At 46.2% G+C, this 5294-nt stretch overlaps 1 long non-coding RNA gene across 1 annotated transcript; it reads left to right on the top strand.

Annotated features, from left to right (window-relative positions):
- Positions 1–402: 402 nt before the first annotated feature.
- Positions 403–5182, top strand: LOC116465367 (uncharacterized). The gene is made up of 4 exons (XR_004247176.2): positions 403–475; positions 3954–4117; positions 4938–5013; positions 5087–5182. It is a non-coding gene; the product is annotated as an uncharacterized LOC116465367 (long non-coding RNA).
- Positions 5183–5294: the final 112 nt, after the last annotated feature.

Raw genomic sequence — 5294 nt, 5'->3', positions numbered from 1 at the left:
TTGATTTCCTAATGTTCATTGTTTTTCACAAGAGAACCGACAAGATGTGCTAGCACACTCTGAAGGCTTGGCCAGCAAGTGTTAGATGACCTCAGTTTGTGCCATTATTGCACCAAGGTTAGGATCACAGGAGACAGAATCTGACACACTTGGCTTCCAAGAGTGGTTTTGCCACTTTCCATCAGTGTAACTTTGCACAGGTAACCCCATCATTGAGAGCTTCTGCCCCAACTACATAAGAAGGGGCAAAAATAACAACTTCTCAGGGTGGTTGTGACAATTAAATGACAACTAATAGCAAATGCTTGTCACATAGTGAGACTTCAACTATGTTTTACTCTTAATGTTACCATTAAAATAGAGTAAGTGTAATCTTTTTTCAGGTGAAGTTTTAGGATTATTAGGACACAATGGAGCTGGTAAAAGCACATCCATTAAGGTGATAACTGGAGACACAAAACCAACTGCTGGACAGGTAGGTGAACTATGTGGAAAATATGTTATCTAATGGTGAAATAGATTTATAAGATCTGATGACCTTAAAAACAACAAATGTCACTTAATCCTTGGATAACTGAAGTGATTAATGAACTACACAAGAGAATAAATTCACAAATTATCACACAAATGCACACAAAAGTTAAGCACTGAAAGGGTGTCGCAGAGTCCTTAGGGTGTCGCTTTTCCAGTCAAAACCTCTGGAGCTGGTGGCGCCTTTGCCCAAGTTTGGCTCAGACCCGTTGGGCTCATTCTGTCCACTCAGCTCAGCAGGCTGCACTCTGTTCATGCCACCAGCCTGGATCCCAAGCCTGCTAAGAGTGAGCCAGGCACAGAGCGGTGATGGGTGTGTGAGCAAGCATGGGGTCTGGCTGCTGCACACAGCCAGGCATGCTGGTTGTGGTGGGGCAGGCAGCTCCAGGCACTGGCACAGGCACCAGCTCCATGTAAGGCTGTGGCAGGACCAGGCATACTGCAAGCAGCTTCCACTGCAGACACCAAAAAACGTGGTGGCACCCAGAAGCTTAGAGGTGCCAGAAACCACAGAGCCCTAAAAAGGGTGTCACAGCCCTGGCTTGGGGAGCCCCTAAGTCTGGGATCCCCAAAGGGCTGCAGCTCTTCTCTGCTTCTCATTGCCCACAACATGGCAAGTGGGGGGCATGTTTCAGCCCTGTTTGTGTTACAGCTCTTTTAGTCCCACCATTTGGCAGGTCCTGAGCTCTTGTCCCATGTCCAGGAAGAATGAGGTATGTGAACAACTGGAGGTGAGGAACTTCAGTGAGTGACAGAATAGCTCTCAGGAGACCCAAAGTGGTTCTTCTATTTGCAGGCAGGTCATCTCAATGAGTGTCCAGCCCTTAATGGAGAGGAGACCCAAAGTGGGTAGCTTCTTTCCGCAGCTGTGATAGTCCCTATGTCTGTGTGAATCTGGCTGAGTCCAGGATTTTTATGGGCTCAGAAAGGAGGAAGTGAGTCCTGAGTCCAGGATTTTTATGGGTTCAGAAGGAGCAATTGGTCCATGAGTGGCCATGGGCAGGCCTGGAAAAAGCATCATAAGTTCTCACTCTGGGTCACAGACTCCACCTAGAACTGGCAGTCTGGCACCTGGGCTTCAGGCCATCCATGGCTTGAAGGTGGGGTTTCACCAGAGAACCACCCCTTTCTATCCAGGAACCTGTCTGTCTGCTGCCGTCAACATGCCATCTATGGCACCCAGATGGTTTGTGCTGAGGTGCACCTGCAAGTCCATGCCGAGCTGCCCTCAGCACCCCCCTGGACTCCCTCCTGTACTTGTTGGGGCCCAAAATCCAGAGGGAGCTGAGGTGGCAGGAGGCTGGCATGGCAGTTCCACCCTGGGCATGTACACACCCAGCAGGGTTGCAACAGCACCTGGGCTTGGCCACAACTTTGCTCCAAAATTGGAGCATGCAACAGCCCCTGAGATTCAGTAAAGGATGCTCCAATTCAGTAAAGGGCAGGGCTCTTACCTGTTTCTGGCCCCTGCCAATCCCCCAGAGTACACAGCCCCAGTCACACCTCCCCTGCTACAGCCAACATCTTTGCTGTGGTGGCTCCAGACAGGCTGCCACTGCCATCAAGGAGTAATTATTAAAGGCATTAAGATGTCTCCCTTGCTGCAGCTGGCATCTTCACTCTAATGGCTGCAGACAGGCTGCAGCCACCATCAAGGGGTAATTATTAAAGGCATTAAGAGAGAATGTCCAGCATCAGAGCTGAAATTAATGCCAGAATTCACACACATCCTATTTATACTGCCATCAGTTACATGGATTTGCACTTTTAGTGAGCGTTGTCTTTCCAGTATGTAATATTTAATTTTTAATAAAACTTTTAAAAAAAACTGTATTAGACAGTTGTCCTTCACAAAGTGCTTAGTTATTGGAACATACATTTTTGTGCAAATGCAACTATTTCTTGGGAGTGTTTTCAAGAAATAGATCAAAAATGAGATACAAGGAGGTGAAACTGACTTTAATTGTACTTGTAATTTAGTTGTATAAGGTGGCTAGGCAAACAGAAAAAGAGCTCAGGTTTATCTAAGAGAAACATCATGGGGTAGAGATAAAACATTTTCTCCTAAATTCTAGGGCAGAAGATAGGAAACCTTAAGAACTCTTTTTCAAAGAATGTCCAAGGGAAGTACAGAACAGAATATAAGGCAGATGCCTGTGAAACTGTACTGTGGGAAAGGGGCTAGTAGTCAAGCCAAGAAGGGAAAAGACAGCTCAGAATGCTATTGACAAATACTCCACTAATGAAAGAAGAGAAAACCAACATTCACAATCCCTCTGTAGTCATGGTGAGAGCAGATGTTCATGAAGGTTCCTCTCTGCTGGTGGCTTGGCCAACTCTAACTTAGTCCTTAACTTCAATCATGGACACCCTCCAACTCAGTCACCACCTGGGCCCGAAGTCAGTATTTTGTTCCTCATTAGGCATGGGAGGAAAGGAGATAACTGCTCATTAATACATTGGAATGAAATCTTTTAAAAGGTAAGTCTGATCTGAAGTAGAAAGCCAGCCATTTGGGTGTCACAAAATGAGCTTAACTGGATCAGCCAGTGTGAGATTTTTTTAATCCATGCATTCTCCTGATTAAATACTTTCAGTGACTGCTTGCTGCTCTATGGCTGGAAGGACACATCCCTCCTTATCTTGCAGGCAGCTGCAGGAACTGGCTTCCCTGTCCCTCTTGCCACATATTTGTCCTCCCCGTCAAGCTTCCACATCAAGCTTCATCCCCACACAGGGCTTTGGTCTTGCTCTTGCTCTGCCCCAGGTTCCTTGCCCCTTGCCTTTTTTCCATGACTAGCATCTTCTCCTCTTTGTTGAAATGGCCCCTCAGCAGACAGGCTCTTTCTAATTACCCTACCTACTGCCATTTCCCCAGTTATTCTCTACCCCAGCCTCCTGAATTTCCATAACAGCACCACTTTTGATCTGTCTTTACTCTGCATATTCATTTCTCTACTTGTTTATTGCCTGATTCATTCAGTAGAATGAAAACTCCAGATAATGAAGCACTAGTTATTCCACCCTCCGCTGTACCCACAGGCAACACAGCACTTGTTACATAGGAGGCACTCAAAAGATGTTGATCCATGAGTTAAGTTAAATAGTAATTCAATCAATATGCTTCATTTTGACAGTGATTTTTAAAAAAATGGATATAAACTGTTGGCCAGGATGGACAGGCCATCTATGGGATATTGGATTTTTCAGCTGAGATTGGATTGTTGGCTGTGGACACACTTATTTTCCTGTATTTACTCTCTGACAACCTTTCTCCAATGCAAAATGGTTACAGATTATTAAACCCAATGAGGTCCTAGAATTTCTCTAGTTTTTCTAGGTTTGTGAAGAGAATGATGTCAGGGAAATACTCAAAGAAGCAGTGCAGAATGTAGGTTCTGAGAGGGAACTTTCATCTGCAGGTGCTACTGAAAGGGAGCGGTGGAGGAGGGGATGCCCTGGAGTTCCTGGGGTACTGCCCTCAGGAGAACGCTCTGTGGCCCAACCTGACAGTGAGGCAGCACCTGGAGGTCTACGCCGCTGTGAAAGGGCTGAGGAAAGGGGATGCCGAGGTTGCCATCACACGGTACACAGAGGAGCCACATCTGTTCTATACCCAAGGGAGGGGTGGAGGAGAAGGTTGGGAGTGACGACCCTCACAGGAAATTCAGGATGGGAGACTCTAAATGCTGACCCAGGTCACACTGGGTAGATTTACAACTAGAAACTCCTTTCCTGGATATCAAAGTATTAAGTTTCTTTCTCATATTAAATAAGAAAATTTAAAAAGGCTGGGCGCAGTGGCTCATGCCTCTAATCCCAGCACTTTGGGAGGCCGAGGCAGGTGGATTGCTTGAGCTCATGAGTTTCAGATCAGCCTAGGCAACTTGGTGAAACCCCATCTCTAAATAATTTTAAAAAAATACAAAAATACAAAAATTAGCCGGGTATGGTGGTGTGCACCTGTGGTCCCAGCTGCTTGGGAGACTGAGGTGGGAGGATGGCTTGAGCCAGGAGGCAGAGGCTGCAGTGAGCCAAGATTACACCACTGCACTCCAGCCTCGGGGACAGAGTCAGACCTTGTCTCAAAAAAATAATAGTAATAAAATTTAAAATCTAAAAGGTAATTATTCATTGCTAAAATGTATAGAAAATACTAAAATTTGAACTGTCATAGAACAACTATTTGGATATCATGTCATGTCCTTCTATCTCTTCAAAAGGCAACATTATCTTTTGTGGGGGAGCAAGTCAGCCAGTTATATCACCCCTCCTTTCCCCGCCCCCCCACCACATGTATTTCCAGAACTGCATTTTTGAGTTCTGCTTCTCCACCCTTCCTTGGGTTATCCTCTTATCTACTTCCTCTTGTCAAGAAGGCTGTACGGCTCTCCTGTTTCCTTCAGGTTAGTGGATGCGCTCAAGCTGCAGGACCAGCTGAAGTCTCCGGTGAAGACCTTGTCAGAGGGAATAAAGCGAAAGGTACGGGCAGGGCTTGGTGTTGCTCTGCAAGTGCCATAGATGGGAACCAGACAGGCTGTTCCTCCCGTTGCAGCTGTGCTTTGTCCTGAGCATCCTGGGGAACCCATCAGTGGTGCTTCTGGATGAGCCTTCGACCGGGATGGACCCCGAGGGGCAGCAGCAAATGTGGTGAGGAGCATTACCATGGTCAGGGACAGCGTGGATGACTTGCATGGAGTTTGTGAACCATTTTTATTTTGTAAAAATTGTCCCTTAAACTCTTTTGTGGAGAACAAAAAAAA

This window comes from Hylobates moloch, unplaced genomic scaffold (assembly GCF_009828535.3).
Source record: "Hylobates moloch isolate HMO894 unplaced genomic scaffold, HMol_V3 SCAFFOLD_4701, whole genome shotgun sequence".
In the NCBI taxonomy this organism is placed as follows: domain Eukaryota; kingdom Metazoa; phylum Chordata; class Mammalia; order Primates; family Hylobatidae; genus Hylobates; species Hylobates moloch.
This window is presented reverse-complemented; position numbering and strand designations above follow the sequence as displayed.